Source organism: Meles meles, chromosome 2 (genome assembly GCF_922984935.1).
Source record: "Meles meles chromosome 2, mMelMel3.1 paternal haplotype, whole genome shotgun sequence".
In the NCBI taxonomy this organism is placed as follows: domain Eukaryota; kingdom Metazoa; phylum Chordata; class Mammalia; order Carnivora; family Mustelidae; genus Meles; species Meles meles.
The window spans coordinates 24,461,344-24,483,640 of NC_060067.1; the positions used below are offsets into that span (position 1 = coordinate 24,461,344).

The window sequence follows — 22,297 nt, forward strand, 5'->3', positions numbered from 1 at the left end:
TCATCTTAATTTATATGGAGGTTAGATTGCTATTTTAGTAGTTTGATGATATACCCTTCCTCTTATTTGCCTTATTTGTACAGTGTGGTTTTCACAGCTTTCACTTCAAAGCCTGATGGTCTTTATCCTCTTAGCAGTGCCAAAGGTGGGAATTTTTACTTTGCTTTTCAAAGCTTTTCAGTTAACTATTTAGCCTTCTTACCCTACATGGTTTTAAAATTAATCAGATGTTCTTGTGGAGATAGTAGCTTTGATTTTGAAGTCCCTGTAGTTGTCCAGTTTTGTTACTCTAGCCCTGTGTGAACACAAGAAGCTCTTTTGAGCTCTTGATTCTTTAGCATCAATGTTCTGCACAGGACGAGTATGTTTTTAGTCTCCAGCCCATGCCCATAATCAGAAAATACCTGATTATACCCAGTGACAACTGCGGATCATCTAAACTTTTTTTTTTTTTTAAAGATTTTATTTATTTGACAGAAAGAGGCACAGCAAGAGAGGGGAACACAGCAGGGGATGTGGGAGAGGGAGAACCAGGCTTTCTGCTGAGCAGGGAGCCTGATGTGGGGCTTGATCCCAGGACCCTGGGATCATGACCTGAGCTGAAGGCAGAAGCTTACCGACTGAGCCACCTAGGCGTCCCCATCTAAACATTTTTAAAAGATTCTCTCTTCTCTGTAATTTTAGACTGACTTGTTCTCCAGCTTTCCACATCTTTCTGCAGGTTTTAAGAATAGGATTTTTGTAACTTATTTAGCTTTTCTAGTTGTTCTCAGCAAGAATATTGGGCTACTGTAAGCTATTCTATTTTACCTTAATATGGACTTCTTATTTTTAAAGCTACATAGAATACTTAATTTCCATGAGCTATTTTGTGTTAAGTATTCTATTGTATATTAGGTATTTGGATTTTAGTTTTTGACCTAGCTTACTTCTTAAAACTCGGGTTTATTTATATATATATTAAAGTTTACTCAGTGTTAGTATACATATGATTGAGTTTTGACAGATGCATTCTTGTACCCACCACCACAATCAAGATATAGAAAATTCCTTTCACCCTGAAAAATTCTCTCTCCCCTGGCAACCACTAATCTGTTTTCTATTAACACAGTTTTGTCTTTTCTGCAAATGTAATATAAAAGAAATCATACTTTATGTTGTCTTCTGGGTCTGGCTTGCATTTAGCTTAATGTTTTTGATACTTCTATCAATAGTTTGTTTCTTTTTATGGCTGTGGACTATTTTATTGTGTGGGATATGACATAATTTGTTTATAATTGTCAGTTGGTGGATATTTGGATTGCTTCCAACTTTTGGCCTTAAACAAAACTGCTAAACCTTTTTTGGACATGGGTTTTCACCTGGGCAAACATCTAGGAATGGAATTGTTGGGTTGTATGTTTAATTTTATAAGATACCATCAAACTGTTTTCTCAAGTGGGTGTACTACTATATATCCTCCTCAGAAATGTGTGAGTTTCTGTTGCTCTGCATTTTTGTCAACACTTGGTATTGTCACTTTTGAATTTCAGTCATTCTAGTGGTTGTGTAATGGTATATCTCATTGTGGTTTCAGTTTGCATTTTTCTAGTGACTAATGATATTGAGCATGTTTTCATGTGCTTATTGCTCATTCTTACATTTTGTGGAGTGTCTGCTAAAATCTTTTGCCCATTTAGAAAAATGGGTTGCTTATTGTAAGCAACGTAAGACATAAAATGTTCTTTTTCTTTAATATATTTTGATATGTTCTATTTCTTTAATATATTTTGATATGAAGTTCTGATCAGATGTTAGAATTGTGAAAGTTACCTCCCAACCTGTTCCTTCCTTTATTTTCTTGATGGTGTCTTGAAAAGTTTTAAATTTTGATGAAATACAATTTATCAGTTCTTTTATGCTTCAGATTTTGTGTTCAAAGAAATATTTATCTACCTCAAAGATTTTTCACATGTTTTCTTGCAGAAGTGTTATAGTTTTAGCTCTTGTGTTTAAGTCTGTTTCATTTCAGGGTTTTTTTGTTTGTTTGTTTTTGTTTTTTTTAATATATAGTGTGAAGAAAGGGTTGAGATTCTTTAAAAAAAATTTCCACCCCCCACATAGATAAATACAGTTGTTCTAGTACCGTTTGTTGAGAAAAGATCGTCTTTTCTCCACTGAATTATCTTTCTGTTTTTGTCAAAAATCAACTAAACACGTATGTGTGGGTCTTTATGAAATCTACTTTAGGTAGGGATCTGTATGTCTATTCTTACATCAGTATCTTAATGTCTTGATGATTATAGCTTTAAGTCTAGTAATGGAGGTTCTCTAGCACTGTGTTTCTTTTTCAAAATTGTTTTGTTCAGATTCCTTTCATTTCATATGAATTTTAAGATTAACTTGACCACTCATATAAAAATGGCTCCTGGGATTGTGATTGATTATATTGAATCTATGGATCGTTTTAGAAAGGATATCTTAATACCAAGTCTTTTGATCCACAAACACAGTAGAACTCCATTCATTTAGACCTATACTTTCATTTAGGCCTATAATTTCTCTCAGTATTGCTTTTACAGTTTTTTAATAAACTTTTAGTAGTGGACTTTATCTTGCTCATTTAGCAAGCAATGAGTATCTACCTGTGCCCCAGGTGCTGTTTTAGTTGCTGGTGTTGTAGCAGTGAACAAAGTAGGCAAAACCCTTGGGGGAGCTTATATTCCAACTGGAGGAAGCTAGATGAGAAACCAGTAAGCATGTTAGATGGTCATTAGTACTGTTGGAGAAAAACCCATCAGGCTCTAGGGGGTTGTAATATATGAATGTGAGGGAGTAGGCAGGGTTTACAATTTTAAATTGGGTGAACAGAGAAGTCTTCATTTAGAAGTCAGTATTTGAACAGACCTTATTAGTCTTCTGTATACATGAATAATGAAATAACTATCAATTTCAGAAGGAGACGGGGAAAGAATGTGGTAGCTTGAGTAAGTGTGCCAAATATGCTAATTACCTCCTATGAAATAACTAGGAACCAATAGCATTTAAAATCAGTAAGTATAGTAATAGAAGTATACCTAACAGTGGAAAGGTAAACAGTTAACAAAGATAATGTGTTTGATTGAACTCTAGTGATGAGAAAGGAAAGAGGAAAAAAAAACCACATTGAATCATAGCTTGTAGTAGAGAACTGAAAGGTAAAATATAAAGAAATAGAGGGCTGAGTTCATTATATATGGAGATGATTATAAAGATGTCCATTAGTACACTAATAAAAACCTTATTAAAAGTAGTAGAAAACTATTCTGTAAAATATAAAGAGGATGGAATTAAGCAATATAAGGATGAGTACTCTAATTGTAATATTTCATTTCCTAATGAAGTACCAAATATCTGTACAAAAATAATAATTAAAAATTTAACATTTTAAAAGCAAAATCATTCTAGAGATTTATTCACAAAAACCATAACTGGTAGAAGACCATAGAGTATCAAATGAACAAAACCTTAAGGCAGTAGAACACCTAAGTACCCCAAGTAATAAGCAAAATTTGATGGATAAACTGAATTCTGTCTTGAAAATAGACACCATACCTTCTCAAGCACGTGTAGAACATATATAAAAATTGATTCTAATTCTAGATTGTAAAGGAAACTTTATGCCAAAAGATAGGAGTAATACAGGGCTACCCATCTAATATGGTAGCTGCTTGCTATACCTAGCAATTTAATTAACATGAAATAAATGTTAAATTCAGCTTTTAGGGGGCGCCTGGGTGGCTCAGTGGGTTAAGCCTCTGCCTTCGGCTCAGGTCGTGATCCCAGGGTCCTGGGATCAAGCCCCACATTGGGCTCTCTGCTCAGTGGGGAGCCTGCTTCCCCCTCTCTCTGCCTGTCTCTCTGCCTACTTGTGATCTCTCTCTGTGTCAAATAAATAAATAAAATCTTAAAAAAAAAATTCAGCTTTTAGTCTTACATGCCTCGGTAGGATTGATTGACTTTGGAATGAGGAGAAAAGAATGCAGATTGAAGATAATATAAGTGAACTAAATCATTCTTTTGCATAATAGGGAGTCAATAGACATAATCTGGTAATAAAGACAAGGATATGTGACCTGTAATTTTGGAGATAAATATAAAAAGTGAAATGCAAAAAGTAGGTGAAAGTGATTGTTTCTAGGCAGCAGGACTGCAGGTAGGGACAGGCTGGCTGCCTTTCCATTATAAGCCTTTTTTACTATTTTCTTTTTAAACCATGTATATGTATTACATCAATCATATGTAAGTTTTAAGAAACTGGTAAGATAAGTAAAATAAAAATACCCTAGAAACTGTCTTGTATAATAGTTTCTTATCCATTAAACAATTTCATTCCTTTGTATAAAGTGAAAAATACTCTAGTTCTCTTAAGATTTGATTACAGCTAATTTATACTGAAAATACAAGTTCTTTTTCAGGCACCAATAGCCTAGTCTTCTCTTCTACTTACGAGGATAGCAAGTAGTTCTCTCTGATGGGCATATTCAGCTTCTCTTTACTTGACAGGAATACTTAATTTTAATTTTGGTATTCAGTAAAAGATAGGGAGCACCTTAAAATTTTAATTTAAATAAATACCTTTCAAACAACAAAAGCATACTTAAGTGGGTCAGGAAATAATAATCAAAACATGTACTCATAGCCTCTAAAGATTTATGATCTATTTCAAAGGCATTTACTCCTTTGGAATTTCTAGGGAATATTTTAAATATAAGGGGTGACATCTTTAGTAATGACCTAGGGCAAATTTGAAATTTTTAGTATTTGTAAAATGAAGGTACTCAATATTTAAGGTAGCACTTTGTATTAGATAATTTATACACAACTGCTGTAGTTATTATATTTTTTCAAAATATATTACATCTTATTACGAAGTCATTATGAGAGAGGAAACATAGGTAAGAGTTGGGGTGAAAAGGTTTTGTTCTGTGATCTGAGACTATTACTTGAAAGCATATAGACAGACTATATCAAGAGAGTGTCACTTGTTGAATGGGTACAGTATTTGTTTCCCAATTTCTTAGATAGACTGTCTAAGCCAGTTTTTACAGCTTGACAGCCTGAAATTTGTAGTTTGATAATTCAAGTAAGCTTTACAAGTAAATAAGAAAATTAAACAGAGGGATTAAATATAAACACTTAGCTTTGAGCAACAGTATCACCCAACAAATTCTCAAAAAGAAAATTTAAAAAATAAATAGAAACCATTAAAATAAACAGAAATCCTAGAGTTGAAGAATACAGTGATTGAACTGAAGATTTCAGTAGGTTTAGCAGTGGATTCAACCAAGCAGAAGAAAGATGATGACAGGTCACTCTGTGTAATCAGAGCAAAATTAAAGGGGAATGAAAATGAGTGAAGAAAGCCTTGAAATGATAAGATAATATTAAACTATGCATTATTGAAATCATGGAGGAAGAGGGGATGAAAGGAGCAGAATGCTTTTTTTTTCCTTTTTTTTTTTTTTTTTTTTACGATTTTGTTTATTTGAGGGAGAGAGAGCATGAGAAGGGGTGGGTCAGAGGGAAGCAGACTACCTGTGGAGCAGAGAGCCTGATGCAGAACTCGATCCCAGGACTCCAGGATCATGACCTGAGCCAAAGGCAGTTGCTCAACCAACTGAGCCACCCAGGTGCCCCTAAAATGCTAATTTTTAAAGAAATAATGGCTAAGAACTTACCGAATCTAAGGAGAGATTTGGCTATCCAAGTTCATGAAGCTAATAGTTCCCCCAAAATTTCAAACTCAAGAATTGTCTTCTCTAAGACATTATAAAAAAACTATCTAAATTGAAACATAAAAGTTTAGATGCATCGGGGCACCTGGGTGGCTCAGCAGGTTAAAGCCTCTGCCTTCAGCTCAGGTCATGATCCCAGGGTCTCGGGATCGAGCCCCGCATCGGACTCTCTGCTTGGCTGGGAGCCTGCTTCCTCCTCTCTCTCTCTCTCTCTCTCTCTGCCTGCCTCTCTGCCTACTTGTGATCTCTGTCTGTCGAATACATAAATCTTTAAAAAAAAAAAAAAAGTTTAGATGCATCAAGGGGGAAAAAATTGCTTCCATGTAAGGGAGCCCTCATAAATCTGTCAGCAGATTTCTCAGCAGAACTTTGTAGGTGAGGAGAAAGTGGGATGGATGATTTCTTCAAAGTGCCAAAAGGGAAAACCTGCCAACCAAGAAAACTATCCAGCAAAATTGTTCAAGATTGAAGGAGAGTTAAAGACTTTCCCAAACAGACAAAAAGTTGAGGGTGTCACCACTAGATCTGACCTGCAAGAAAAGCTGAGAGGCGTTCTTCAAGCTGAAATGAAAGGTTGCTACTTAGTAACATAAAAACTTATAGAATTATAGAACACGTTGGTAAAGGTAAGTATATAATCAAATTCAGAGTATTCGTACGATATAATGTGGTATGTTAACCACTTAACTAGTATAAAGGTTTAGAGGGTAAAATTATTAAAAGTTATAGCTGCAGCAGTTTATATGGACCATAAAAAGTAAATTCAACATAAAAAATAAAATATAGGAGGGAATTTTTGTATATGTAAGTTGTTAGCTTAAAATAGACTGTTATGCCTATAAGATGTTTTATGTAAGCCTCGTGGCAACCACAAAGCAAAACCTGCGGTACATTCACAGAAGACAGAGAAGGGATTCAAAACATACCACCACAGAAAGTCCGTTCACAAAGACAGCAAAAGGAAGAAAGGAATGAGGGGACTACACGAAACAGCCAGGAAACAATAAAATGGCATTAGTAAGTTCTTATCTATCAATAATTTGATGCAAATGGATTAAATTTTCTAATCAAAAGGCATAGAGTGGCTGACTGGATTTAAAAACAAGACCCAAGTATAGGCTGCCTACAAGAGACTCATTTTGGCTTTAAGGACACATGTAGGCTCAAATTGAAGGGATGGAAAAAGATAATCTATGCAAATGGAAACCAAAGAGAGCAGGGGTAGCTATACTTATATCAGGGAAAATAGATTTTAAGTCAAAAACTGTATCGAGACAAAGTCATTATAAAATGAAAAAGGGGCTGATTCATTAAGATATCTCAAATATATATATATATGTGTGTATATATATATATACACACACACACACACCCACACACACCCACACCCACACACACCCACACATACACCCCACATTGGAGCATCTAAACACATTAAGAAAATAACAGATAATCATGGGAGAAATAACAATACAGTAATAGTAGGGGACTTTGATACCCTGCTTTCAACAATGGACAGATGATCTAAGGAAACAATGGACATGAAATACACTTTACACATAGAACAGAACTTTCCACCCAGCAGCAGCAGGATACACATTTTTCTCAAGTGTGCATGGAACACTTTAGGATAGAGCACATGTTAAATCACAAAATAAGCCTTAGCAAATGTAGGAAGATTAACTTCATGTCCAGTATCTTTTCCAACCACGGTGGAATAAAATTAGAAACAACAAAAGGAAAACTGGAAAATTCATAGTTGTGTGGAAATAACACCCACCTGAATAATCAACAGGTTAAAGAAAGTAAAAGAAATAAAAATATAGTTGCTCCTTTAACAACACGAGGTCAAAAATCCATGTATAACTTCTGGCTTCCTTTAAACATTACTAATACCCTCTGTTGACCAGAAGGAAGTCTTCTGGTCAACATAAGCAGTTGATTAAAATATATTTTGTATGTTTTGTGTGTTATATACTGTATTCTTAATAAAGCTATAGAAAAGTGTTATTAAAATTATATGAAAAATTTATAGTTTATATAATTTATTTATATATTTATATTAAAAAAAAACCCATGTATAAATGGACCTCTGCAGTTCAAATCTGTGGCGCTCCAGAGTAAACTGTATCCCTTAAAAATGGAAACACACCAAAACACATGGGGTATAGCAAAAAGTTTTAATATTGAAGTTCATAGTGATAAATACCTTAGATTAAGAAAAAAAGAAGACAGAAATAAACAATATAACTACACTTCAAGGAACTAGAAAAAAAAAAAACACTCTAGGTCCAAAATTAGCAGAAGGAAGAAAACAGTTGAAAGAAGAAATAAATGAACTAGAGGCTGGGATAACAATATAAAAGATGAAGGAAACTCAGCTGGTTCATTGGAAAGAGACTTGACAGATCTTTATCTAGGCTAAGAATAAAAGAAGACTCAAATTCAGAAATGAATGAGGAAACATTACAACTGATACAACAGAAACGGAAAGGATCGTGAGTCTACTATGAACAATTACATGCCAACAAATTAGCCTAAAAGAAATGGGTAAGTTCCTAGAAACATAACCTTTACCAAGATTGAATTATGAAGTAGAAAATAAGGAGACTGAAATAGTAATCAAAAACCTGCCGATAAAGAAAAGCCCAGGATCAGGTTTCGCTGGTGAGCTCTACCAAACATTTGAAGAATAATTACACTAGTCTTATGATCTTCCAAAAAATAGAAGAGGAAGGAGTACTCCCAAATTATAAGACAAGCATTATCCTGATACCAAAGCTGGGTTAGGATACTACAAGAATACTAGAGACCAATGTTCCTGAGGAATATAGATGCAAAAATTCTCAACAGAATCCTAGCAAACTAAATTCAGTGGCACAGTAAGAGGTTCATACACCATGATCAAGTGGGGTATATCCTTGGGGTACAAGGATGACTCAACATATAAGAGTCATTGAATGTGATAAACAGCATTAATAGAATGAAAGATAAAAATCACAATTTATTATTATTGAATAGATACAGGAAAAGCATTAATAAAGTTAAACGTTTTTTCAAGATAAAAACTTTCAGGAGACTGGGTATAGAAGGCACATACCTCATCTGTGAGAGAATAAGTATCTGTTGTTTTAAGCCACCCAGTTTGTAGTCCTTTGTTTTGGAAGCCCTAGGAAACTAATGCAAGTCCTATTAAAAAAAAAAAGTGATGTGAAATTAAAACTTAAAAAAAAAAATTGGCACAGGCCTTAAGTAAAACTGCCAAAAGTATGAACAAAAAAGTAACATGGAAAAGGCAGATGAGTCAGAATAACACTCATTTTAGTAAACGGAAAGAAACTTTATAGACAAAATATACTTTGCACTCAATAAACACAAACAGTATAGCAACAAAAAATAGCAAGGAATATGAAAAAATAGAAAACATGTAAAAACAGACGCATATTAATTTACAGGGTGGAGAGCCTTTTAAAAATTTTTATTGTTAATTTTCTAGTTTTGTTACATTATAATTTCTACCAGGATTGTTTTATAGCACTTTCTGTGGTGATGGAAGTATTCCATAATTGTGCTGAACAGTAGTAGCCACTAGTCATAGGAAGCAATTCATAAATACAGACTATCTTTCCATTTATTTGTATCTTTGATTTCTTTTAGTTGTATTTTGTATTTTTCAGTATACACATTTTTCACCAAATTGGAGTATTTTATTTGTTTTAATGCTATTGTAAAAGCAGTTGCTTTCTTAATTTCCTCTTCAAATTGCTCATTGTTAGTGTGTAGAAACATAACTGGTTTTTGTCAGTTTTATATTACGCAGCTTTGCTGAAATCATTTATTGGTTTTAAAAGTTTTTTGCTGGGTGTAGGATCATTAGGGTTTTGTACATATATGTCATCCGCAAAAAGAGTAACTTTTACTTCTTCCTTCCCCATTTAGATGCCTTTTATTTCTTTTTATTTCTAATAATTGCTCTAGGTAGGATTTCCAGCACTATGTTGAAGTGATGCCTTGTTCCTAATCTTAGAGGAAAAGCTTTCATTTTTTCATTTTTGAGTATGATGTTAGCTGTAGACATTTCATAGTAGGCCTTTATTATGTTGAAGTAGTTCTGTTCCTGGCTTACTGTTTTTGTTGGGAAAGGGCATTTAATTTTGTTGGATGCTTTTTCTGTATCAATTGAAATGTTCATGTGTTTTTTTCCCCTTCATTTTCTTAATGTGGTGTATTTTCATATGTTGAAACATCCTTGCATTCTTGGTGTACATGCCACTTGATCATAGTATGTAATCCTTTTAATGTGCTGTTGAATTTGGTTTCTTAGTATTTTGTTGAGGATTTTTAAATTGGTATTCATCAGGTATATTACTCTCCGGTTTTCTTACTGTGTTTTTTTCTGGTGTTGGTATCAGGGTGATGGTGGCCTCGTAGAATGAATATGGAAGTGTTGCCTCCTCTTTAATTCTTTGGGAGAGTTTGAGGAGGATCTTTAAATGTTTTAGAGAATTTTCCTGTGAAGCCATGTGGTCCTGGGCTTTTCTTCCTCTGCGATCTGCTTTTATTTCTTGATTAATTAACTTCAATTATGTGGTCTTTACTTCCTGCTAAAAAAGATGAGGATTTAGCTTATTTATCCTTAGCCTTCTTTTTTTCTCTCTGTATTCCAGTTTAATACTTACTATATTTAGTTCTTTCAGTAATGTTTTTGCAACTGTAAATAAAGTATTTGAATTCCTCAGATACTGTATTTTAAATCCCTACTATGCAAATTAAGAACACTAGGACTTCTGGGGTACCTGGCTGGCTCAGTTCGTAGAACATGTGACTCTTGTAGGTTGTAATTTTGAGCCCCTGTATGCAGTGTAGAGATGACTTAAAAGTAAAATCTTTAAATAATAATTAAAAAGAACATCAAGACTTTATCCTTTTCTTTATCTTGTGTCTTGTACTCCTTCATTTCCATCTTTTGTTTTGTATTTGAGTAGGTGTATAATGTAACATTTATGTTTTGTTCTGTAATGACAAGAATCCAGGATTGTCAGGTTGATTTTAAGTACAGTAAGTTGCAGTTATTGAGCTAAGGTTAATTTTTGTTCTCGGTGGGTTCAAGGTCATGATGCTAATGGAACTCAAAAAATAAAATATTTGATGGGGTGCCTGGGTGGCTCAGTGGGTTAAAGCCTCTGCCTTTGGCTCAGGTCATGGTCCCAGGATCCTGGGATCGAGCCCCGCATCAGTCTCTCTGCTCAGCGGGGAGCCTGCTTCCTCCTTTCTCTCTGCCTGCCTCTCCGCCTACTTGTGATCTCTGTCAAATAAATAAATTTAAAAAAAAATTTAAAAAAAATTAAAATATTTGATATCTATGTTAGATTATCTTACTTACAAAGGAAGTTTTTCAAAATCTTACTACTAGTTTGCTTTATAATCTGATTTGATTTTCTTACTAGTTTGCTTTATATTGTTTATCTTCTGCCATTATCATCCTTAATTGCCTTTTTCCTTGAAAAACATACCTTTACCATATCCTCACATGTTTCCTGCTTGAATCATAATATCTATTATCTGTTGATGGAATCTCTAGTTATCTTTGAGAGACCTTTTTTAGAACCCTCTTCCTGCCTGCTTTAGCATGATAGGTTTAGAAGTCTGTATAGCTTCCATTCAAAGGTATTCCTGCATTTCTGGGTTAGATTTACTGTTTCTTAGATTCCCACATATGTCTCTTTTCATGGCATTCTCCCTCTTGCTGGAATGTATCCTAAATTAATGTCAGTATCCAAAGTACTTATAATTAACTTCAGGGTACAAGGTTCTAAATTTTTGCTGTCTTCAAATGGCTTTGACCTGGCTCATAATTGCTTGATAGTTTGCTGGGTGTAGAAATTTAGGTTTAGGTTAATTTTTCCTCAGAACTTGAGGGTTTTGCTCTTTTTCTCTGGGTCAAGATGGTGAGAAGTCTGATGTTATTCTGAGACTTCTACTTTCTAAAGGACTCCTTTCCTCTCTTTTTGGAAGCTTCAGGATCCTTGTAGTTCTGGAATCTTACAGTTATTTGTCTAGGTATGAATTATTTTTGTCCTCACTGGACCCTTTGGAGTTGATGGGCCCTTTGTGGTTGAAATGCCTGTTGTCTTCCTTCAGGTGGGAAATGTTCTGTTATTATTTCTTTGGTTAATAGTTCTTGGTTTTCTTTGTTCTCCCATTTTGAAAGGCTTACCAATAATATGTTGGCCTTCTGGATTGATTTTACATCTTTTATCTCTTCTCATGTTTTCTACCTCTTTTTTATTAAATATTCTGACAGATTCCTTCAACTATATCTTTCTGCCTTTCTGTGAATGTCTTTAAACACATTGTTAATATTCCTTGTATCATTTCAAAAGGCAACATGGTATAGTAGTTACAAGCTTGTGCAGTAGAACCAGACTACCAGACGGTGTGGGTTTAGATCTCAACTCCACCACTTAATATATTATTTTAGGTCACTTACTATAACCAAAATGAAGATAATAACTAGTTTTTGGGCAAAGGAGTTTATATTTGTAAAGCATTTTTAACAGTTATCGGTGTAGCAAAATCTGTATTATTTGTTAAGTATATAGTGTCCTGGTTTTGTTTCATGCAGTGCAGTTTATTCAGGAGTGTCTTGAGGATATTTTGTTTTGTTTTGAGTTTTCTTCTGTACCCTAAGTAATCTGATTCTTCCAGAGTTAATTGATATACTTATTTATTTTGTTCTTTTTTTAGCTGCTGTATTTTATTGTGTGTATATAGTTCTCTAATTTCTTAAGAAAGAAGAATCTTCCTCAAATAACTCATGATTTTGTTTTAATGGAATATTTTAAACTATACAACAGTATATATAGTAGAATAATGAAATGACAGAATTCTCTCACCCAGCTTTAATAATGGGGTCTTTTTTCATCTAAACCCTTACTTCTTTCCTGATATTGTTTTGAAGCATATTCCACATGTCATTGTTCTGTATTTCTAAGTATATTTTTAAAACTGAAGACTTTGAGTCTTTTTAAATTTCAGAACAATTGATGGGCCCTCTCCTCCATTTGCCTTTACCTTTTTTCCCTCCCTATTGAAAGAACTGTTCTATGGAATATTTCATATTCTGGGTTTGTCTGATTGCTTTTTCCTGATGTCATTTTATTTGTTTTCTTCCAGTATTAATGTAAACTGGAAATTTGATCCAAACTTGTGTTTATTAACTTACTGTTTTCTTTTCTCATTATTGTCCCGTTAAAGGGCCTTTTTAGAATTTTTTGTTGTCTACCTCCTGAGACCCAGGGGACAGATTATAGTGTTGTGCGTTGGAGAGTAAGAAACTTTTAACTTATTATTTTAAGATCTTTTTACCTTTTGGGTGTGGTATTACTCCAGTTAAGAATATATGGGGGCGCCTGGGTGGCTCAGTGGTTTAAGCCACTGCCTTCAGCTCAGGTCATGATCTCAGGGTCCTGGGATCGAGTCCCGCATCGGGCTCTCTGCTCAACAGGGAGCCTGCTTCCCTCTCACTCTCTCTGCCTGCCTCTCTGCCTACTTGCAATCTCTGTCAAATAAATAAATAAATAATCTTAAAAAAAAAAAAAAAGAATATATGATCTAGGGCCACCTGGGTGGTTCAGTCATTGGGTGTCTGCCTTCGGCTCCGGTCGTGATCCCAGGATCCTGGGATTGAGCATCGGGCTCCCTGCTTGGCGGGAAACCTGCTTCTCCTTCTCCCACTCCCCCTGTTTCTTCTTCTTCTTTTTTTTTTTTAAGATTTTATTTATTTATTTGACAGACAGAGATCACAAGTAGGCCAAGGCAGGCGGGTTGGGGGTCGGGGGGGGAAGCAGGTCCCTGCTGAGCAGAGAGCCCTATGTGGGGCTCGATCCCAGGGCCCTGAGATCATGACCTGAGCCGAAGGCAGAGGCTTTAACCCACAGAGCCACCCAAGCGCCCCTCACTCCTCCTGCTTCTGTTCCCTCTCTTGCTGTGTCTGTCTCTATCAAATAAATAAATAAAATCTTTAAAAAAGGAATTTATGACCTAAAGGTTTGATCCTATTTTGACTCTTTTCAACAGGAATATTTTATAAGTAGTACTATGTATTACTTATTACCTCAGGGGGTACTTCATATTTGGTTGTCTCACTTTTGGAGGTGCTAAGATTGATTAGTGCATGCAGTTGGTAACCCTAAGATCCATTGTGAAATTTACTATTACTCTTCCCTAATTGTTTCAAATCTATTAATGATTATTGCCCATCTATGTCATTTCTTTAGTTCTTATTAGCTGAAATTCTTTGAAGGACTAGCCCTCTCACTTTTAGGTCTCTTTGGCTACCTTGAGATATGGTATCTCTTTGAATAGCTTGTCATTGCTCTAGGTACTGTTTTATGCATCCATAATTTATTATAGCCTGCTGGTTCTTAAGTCCCTTTACCCCCCTCCATTTCTAATATATTGCCTTTTTTTTCCTGCATTTTGAGAACCATACCACACAGTGACATCATTTTTGCTTTTAAGCCATTAAAAATAATATAAGAGAAGAAGAATATACGAGAAGGAAAGTCTATTGTATTTATCCATATTCTATTCTTGCCATACTTTCTGATTTTCCAGTAATTCTTGAAGATTTTTTTTCTTTTAAGATTTAAAAAAAAAATTAACTGGTGCACCTGGGTGGCTCAGTGGGTTAAGCCACTGCCTTCGGCTCAGGTCATGATCTCAGGGTCCTGGGGTCGAATCCCGCATAGGGCTCTGTGCTCAGCAGGGAGCCTGCTTCTCTCTCTCTCTCTCTCTCTCTCTCTGCCTACTTGTGATCTCTCTCTGCCAAATAAATAAAATCTTAAAAAAAAAATTAACTGAATTAATGTTGTAGTCTTTTATTTTTGTTAATTGATATTTAAAATGGTACTTTTCTGGTAGAAGGGTAATGAAAATCCTTTTAATATTGTGATGAGAAATGTTAATGTTTCTAATCATTTAACTTTAACGTTAATAAGAATTACTGGCCATGATTGGATGGTTTTATAAAATCACACTGGAAATAGAGGGTAATAAAAGTACCTACCTCATAGGGCAATTACGAGGATTGAGTTAGTTAATACATATGTAAAGCACTTATAGCAGGGCTTCACACATAGTAAAGTGCTTGGTAATTGTTAGTAACTGAGAATGATGCTGGAGACTGACTTCTTTCCCATCATTCTGCAGGAGGATTTTTTTTTAAAAGATTTTATTTATTTATTTATTTGACAGAGAGAGAGAGAGAGATCACAAGTAGTCAGAGAGGCAGGCAGGGAGAGAGGAGGAAGCCGGCTCCCCGCTTAGCAGAGAGCCCGATGTGGGCTCCATCCTAGGACCCTGAGACCCTGACCTGAGCCGAAGGCAGAGGCTTGACCCACTGAGTCATCCAGATGCCCCATGCAGGAGGATTTCTTGATGGTTGGTTGTCCAGTTCATTCATAGGCAGGCAGGCTGTTGGCCCAAGGCAGTCTTCCTTCAGGCCCTTGCAAAAGCCCCCTAAAAGGATCATCCTTCACAAGCAATTTTTCCTCAGCTTCCTTCCAAGGGCCCCCTCTGAACCCTTGAGGCTAGCGGGTTGAATAGAACTTCAGAATGGGTAGTATATCCCCGTCAGGTGATGAGGGTTTAAAATGGGCTCTGCCTTTTACTCCTGTGTGACTCTGTGACTCGGGGCAAATTTCTTCCACTATTTCCTATCTTATCTGCCTCATCTCCAAGAATGTTATTTTTATCTCCTTTCTTACTCTGAACAGCCACATTGAACTTATTTTACTTCTACACAAATGCCAACTTCTCTCTTATATCTGGCCTTTTGAACCTGCTCTTCACTTTGGATGAAACACTTTCTCTTCCGTCCTGCCTTTCTTTATCTGGCCAGATCTGTTCATGCTTCCATTAAATGCCTCTCCTTTCGGAGGCCATTCCTAACCAATTCTCACCAGACTGGCTTGTTTTTCTGCCATGCCTTCCCCTCACAACGTCATTATTCTTAAAGCCTTTCATCCCATTTGGAGTTGCCCTACATAGTGAGCTCCCACAGGGGTTGATGGGATCTGACATGTTCATTGCTGCATCCCCAGTTCCTGGCATATAGGAGGCCCCAATTAATGCTGTCAACATGCATGGGAAAGAAAAATACTAGAGATATTGTTGCTTAGGCTTTGGCTAACATTATCTCCATAGCTGCCCTTGTTTTACAGTATTTTTATTTTATTTTTTCCTGTAAAGCTGCTGAAACTTAGAAGTTGATTCTGTCACAGTTTAAGATGTGTTTGGAACATTCTGCATTCTTCTTAGATGAATTTTTAGAACCTGGTGAGTTTCACTAGATACCTTCAGTTTTCGTTTTGAGCTCCGAGGTATGCTGTATTTTTTTCTTTTTTCTGTGTAATTTATAATTGTTGGCTATATTAAGGTATATGATCTCCTGGCAAGAAGTATAGGACAGAGTATTATAAAAATATTTAGAGCATGATCACCTACTTGTTTCAGTAGCCTTAATTTATCTCTAGAATTTTGGAAAAGAAAATCTCAAAAGAATACTATTTTGTGAAGTGAAAATGATATGAAATTCAAATTTCAGCATCTGTGAATAAAGCTTTATTGGAACACAGCCCTTCCTTTTTTTTTTTTTAAACCTAATGTGTATGGCTGTTTTCATGCTCTAGTGGCAGAGTTAATTTAAGTACAGTAGTTGCATTAGAGACCCTAGGGCCCAGAAAGCCAAGAGTATTTACTATGTAGCCCTTTTCAGAATAAGTTAACCGACCTATGCTCTTCATGGTTGGAGAAGTATTTATAGGTTGAGTGCTAGTAGGTTTATTTTCAAAATAGGGAAAAATATTACCTTTTCTATCTGAAACCAAAGGTGTTGGGTTTACTAAATTGTAAGTTTCCTAAGGGTGAATACTGTGCCCATTTTTTAAACAATGGATGCCACCATGGCTATTGTAGGCCCGACACATGGTTGGCACAAAGTCAATGTTAAGTAAAAGAATAAGATCTGTTGTAGCTCTAGTACCTGTTATATGTATGTATGATCACAATAATTCTGGTTTCTTTAAAGGTTTGCTTATTGGGAGTGGGTGTTTTTTGTTGACTGTAGGAGAGAATTAAAAAAAAAAACTATAGGAGAGAATTTTGATGAAAACAGTAATTTTCTCTGGATCTGTTCTTTACAAATAGCCATGAAATCATTGGCCAGATTTATTTGTCTAAGTTGTTTATAAATTACTTTTTAAAATAAACTACTAATCCAGAAATTACCAATCTCAAAGAAATTTAGAAGCCTTCTTATAAAGCTTTAAAATGTATGTGTATAAATATATAAATAAATAATGTATAATATGTATATTATATATATTAAAAGCTTCTCTTGGATAGGAAGATTCATATATTCTCATCTTAAGTCATCTGAAACTTCCCCAACTTATCCGCTGAATCTCTCTTTTTAATGAACCTTCCCTATATAGTTTGCTCAAGAACCCAGCTTTTTAAAGTATTATTCTGCAGAACACCTTGTTAATGATGAGATAGTTTAAGTGGCATTTAGTTGAGGAAAACTCTTCCATATTAAAGGATTCTAGGGAGATCGGACAGCTAAATGCAGTCATTACCTGACTCTGGACTGGATCCTGTGTTGGAGGAGGAAGAAAGCCTTAGAGAACTTCATTTGGTCAGTTAAAAAAAAAAAAAGGAAAATAGACATTAAATTAAAATTTTGTGTAATTGTTAAATTTCCTGATGTTAGTAACTATATTATGGCTATTTAAGGGAATGCCTTTGTTCTTAAGAGGCATATATTCACATATTTAGGGGTAAAAGGGTATAATAGATACAACCTATTCTCAAATAGTTCATCAAATGTTTATCCATATACGTTGAAAAAATGATGCGAATGTTAATTGATCAGTCTGGATAAAATATACATAGGAGTTCTTTGAACTATCTGTGCACTTTTCTGAAAGTTTGAAGGTATTTCCAAGTAAAAAGTTTAAAGAAATGACATTAGCAATTTCCAAAAACCTAGAGATTATGTCCAAATACTCTTGCTTTTAAATTATTTACTTTGATTAAAAATACACTTTACAGTGTTTGTGCTTTTTTCAAAATGCTTTCCACACATACTCTGTTTACATGGTAGTACTATTCTGAACAATATTTTTTTTTTTTAAAGATTTTATTTATTTATTTGACAGATAGAGATCACAAGTAGGAGAGAGAGAGAGAGAGAGAGAGAGAGAGAGAGAGGAGGAAGCAGGCTCCCCGCCAAGCAGAGAGCTGGATGCGGGGCTCGATCCCAGGACCCTGGGATCATGACCTGAGTGAAAGGCAGAGGTTTTAACCCACTGAGCCACCCAGGCGCCCCTGAACAATATTTTTTTATTGGGTGTTTTATGATTGATTTGTGGTTGTCAGTGCAGATACTCTGTTCTGTGATTCTTTATTAGATTTAATAAGTTTGACTTATAAATAGTCTATAAAATTTAGTTATTTTATAGTAATGTGGAGATAAAATGAAATAGAACTTAGCAAATGTAAAACTACTATGCAGAGATGAAGTGTTTATATTAGCAGTATTCTTGCTGATTATCTCATCATTTTTTTAAATCATAAAATCATAGTTAAATACCAATTAGTAGAATTTAGAACTTGAAAAATTTTAGGTATAATGTGTTAAATTTTCTTCTACCTGCTACTTTGCTTTAATACAATGTCCACTATAGCTTGTTTTATTAAAAGTCTATTGTGTTCCTTTAACGCCATAGAGCGGCTTTGTTTTTAAAAGTAGATCTGGTTTTACTGTCTTATATTTATTATATTTGACCTTAAATTTATTATATTTTGAAGGAATTCAAGAGTAAGGTTCTACTATAGTGGTTCTTAAACTGCTACTAATAATCGATGACCTTTTTGAGCTTTTTATTTTAGTGCCAGACATTATATTCTAAGCATGCTACATTTAGTAATTTATTTCATTTTCACAACAGCCTTATGCTAACACCTTGCCTTGATTTGCTATGGAATTCTAGTTAAAACTGCTGCTAAGCCTCAGAAGCCTTAAGTTTTCTTACATCCCTCCCCCCAAATACAAATTATGGGAACTAGGGATCTGGAATTAATATAGAAAACTTGATCAATAGGGGTACCTGGGTGGTTCAGTCAGTTGGGCTTCCATGTCTTGGTTTCTCCTTGGATCACAGTCTCAGGGCCCTGGGATTGAGCCCAGCATTGGACTCTGTGTTCCACAAGGAGTCTGCTTGAGGATCCTTTCCCCATCTCCCTTTACTTGCACACACACATTGTCTCTGAAGAAAAAAAAAGTCGTCTTATAATTTTTAGGTTGTAAATAATGGGATGGGTCTAACTTCAACGACCTTCTGTTGCCTTCATAATTTGGAAAAGATCAGTATATCAAGATCATTCTTCAGTAATTGCACTGAAAAAGGAAGTAAATATGTCTTTTAATAGCCATTTAAGAAGCAAACTGATGTAGAAATCTTGTTTTCCTAGACTTGAGTTTTACCAAGTAAAACAACCAAAAAGTTAAAAATTTAAAAATTAAGGGACTGATACAGTATTGCTGACTTTTAAAACTTTTTGCATTGAATTAAACTATGCTTTTTATAAAGTGGATAAATCTTGAGTTTCCTTTTGATTAAATTTTATGAAGTCAACACTCCTTTAACCAAGATCAAGATATAGAATATTTTCAACCTAGGAGCCTCTTTCATGCCCCCTGACAGTCAACACACATTTCCAAAGGTAACTATTATTCTGACTTCATTTACTATTCATTAGTATTGTCTATTATTAAACATCTTTTGACTATCTTTTTTGATCAACATCTTGTTTATGTTGAGTCACCTATGTTGATTCACACAACATTAATATTATTCTTTTGCATTGCTTTGTAGTACTTCATTGTATATCACCTCAGTTTATCCATTCTACTGTTGATGAACATTTGGATTATTATCAGTTTTTAGCTATTGCAAACAATGTTGCTGTGGATATTCTTGAGCATGTCTTTTGGTGCACATATGCACGCATTTTTTTTTTTTTTTTTGACTAAATACCTAAGAGTGAAATTGTTGATCATGGTATTTCACTGTTGCGCTTTAGTAGGTGCCCCTAGTTTTTGAAAATGGTTGGAATACTTTGTACCTACCAGCAGTGTACAAGGGTTCTCATTGCTCTACATCCTCACCAGCACTTAAAATTATTAGTATTTTTAAATATTAGCTTCTTTGCCATATATGTGGTGAAAAAATTATTGGAGTTTTAATTTGAAATTCCTCCTGTCTTTAAGGATTTAGCACATGTTTGTATGCTATTGACCATTTGGATATCCTCTTTTGAGAAATGCCTATTCATGTCATTTGACCATTTTTCTGTTGAGTTGTTTATCTTATGGATTGGTAGGAGTTCTTTATTTCTAGGGTAAGTTTTTTGTTGGATTAGGTATTGAAGATACGTATCCTACTTCTTTACTCTTTTAATAGTGTATCTTTATTTATTTTTAAAAGGTTTTATTTTATTTTTTTTGATAGAGCCCAAGTAGGCAGAGGGGCAGGCAGGAGGGCAGGCAGAGGGAGGGAGATGCAGGCTCCCTGCTGAGCAGAGCCTGATGCAGGACTTGATCCCAGCACCCTGGGATCATGACTTGAGCCAAGGCAGACACTTAACCGACGGCGAGCCACCCAGGTGCCCCAGTAGTGTGTCTTTATTAAGAAAATTTCTTAAATTTAATAAAATTCATCTTACCAAATAGTTCTTTTATGGCTTGTGCTTTTTGTGTTTTAAGAAATCTTTGTCTATCCCAAAGCCAAGAAGGTATTCTTGTATGTTTTCTCTTACAAACTTGATTGTTTTAACCTTTACATTTAGGTTTATGCATGGCATATGGTAAGGTTCCTGGTTCATTTTATTTTCCATATGGAAACCCATTTTGTCAAACATTATTTGTCAAAGAAAAGATTATCCTTTCCCTATCTATAGTAAGGCCCTAGTGCCTTTGTTGCAGTTCAGATGGGTGTTTATTCGTGGGTCTGTTTTTGGGCTCTTCTGTTTCATTGGGCGGCTGTTGTGCCAGTGCCATACTCTTCTCATTACTGGAGCTTTGAATCCTCCAAGTATGTTCTTCACAATTGCCTCGGTTTTTATTGGTCTTTTGGATCTCAGTAAAAATTTTATAGTCAACCTGTCAATTTCCTAAATAGATAACCTTCTTTATAGTAAGCAAGTTTTTAAAAAAAGCAAGTTTAATATTATTTATTTAATATTTATATTGACTAGCTTAATATCAGATCTATAGGTCAAATTAGGTATATTGGACGTCTTTCAGTATTGAGAGTTTCAAAATCTCAGAATTTTATTTTGTGTGTGGAGGTCTTATACATCTCTGTTAAATTTTTAAGCTAGGGTAATGATATTGTGGTTATGTTTTTTATTGGTCCTTGTAATTTATAGATTCACACTGGGGTATTTACAGATGCAGTGATAGTTTTGGGGGTTTACTTTTAATAATGCAAAGGAGGGTGGGGAGGAATAGAGAAGGGGCAGTATAGATTAACCAGATTGACCATGATTTGATTATTGTTGAAAATAGGTCATTTGTAGATTAATAATTATATTATTCTTTTTACTTTTGTGTGTTTGCAAATTTTCATAAAAATAGGTGTAAGAAATGTACTAACTGTAGTAGTTGATACACATAAAAGATTCCAGAAGTTCATCATAATATTTAAAAATTCCCCCCGGGTATCAGATCATTACTCTGAAAATCATTTATAAATGAAAGAATCAACATTTAATGTTTTTCTGCACAGGTTATATTCCAGGATAACCAAATAGTTAAGAGGGAAAGTTTACCTATGTAGAAGAATCACAGCTGATAAGAAATGCTGAGAAAATAATAGGATTAGAAACTCACCACAGTGCACCTTCTAATGAAATAAAGGATCAAGGTAATGATCAGTAAGTGACTACTGAAGCCACTAGGTGAAAAGTCTGTTGGGACATGGTTATAATACAGTGGGTAGACCAAGATATGGAATAAGCCTAATTCTCCTACTGATTAGAAATAGAAACTCATAATGAAATACAAAAACAACTATTTTACACTGAAAATTAAAGCAAATTGAGAAGGGGAGTTGTAGTTTGAAGGGTAACTTGTATAATTGTGAGTTTATCATTTTTTTCTTTCTTTGACCCAGCTTTGACCAGATGGTGGGCTGAACTGTAGAACTACACAACGGGTGTAGCAGTTAGCAAAACGTTCAAGAGAAACCTCCATTTCTAGTTGAAGAATAAGGAAGAGGGGTTCACTTATTTTCCTTTTTCTCTCAAACCTGCGATAAGACTGTCTCCACTTCTAGAATTGCACTGCCGTGGTGGCACTAGCAATTAAAACTCTGAAAGAGGTTGATTCCCTGGGCAGAGGAATTGGTAAAGGGGCTGCTGGAAACTGGAGCATGTGAGGAAAATCTCAGGAAGAAGAGAGCTGAGGGGAG

General features: G+C 34.9%; 1 protein-coding gene across 7 annotated transcripts in view; it reads left to right on the forward strand.

Annotated features, from left to right (window-relative positions):
* The window catches only part of CLOCK (clock circadian regulator), a 135,961-nt gene that overhangs the window by 10,947 nt on the left and 102,717 nt on the right, over positions 1 to 22,297 (forward strand). For 4 of the 7 annotated variants that reach the window (XM_045996451.1, XM_045996457.1, XM_045996411.1 and 1 more), the window contains exon 3: positions 16,011 to 16,097. The exons of 2 other annotated variants lie outside the window; for them this stretch is intronic. The gene's annotated coding sequence lies outside the window, so the exon portion shown is untranslated. Of the gene's footprint in view, positions 1 to 16,010; positions 16,098 to 16,117; positions 16,142 to 22,297 lie in introns of those variants that run through there. One more of the 7 variants, XM_045996428.1, reaches the window with a different exon arrangement.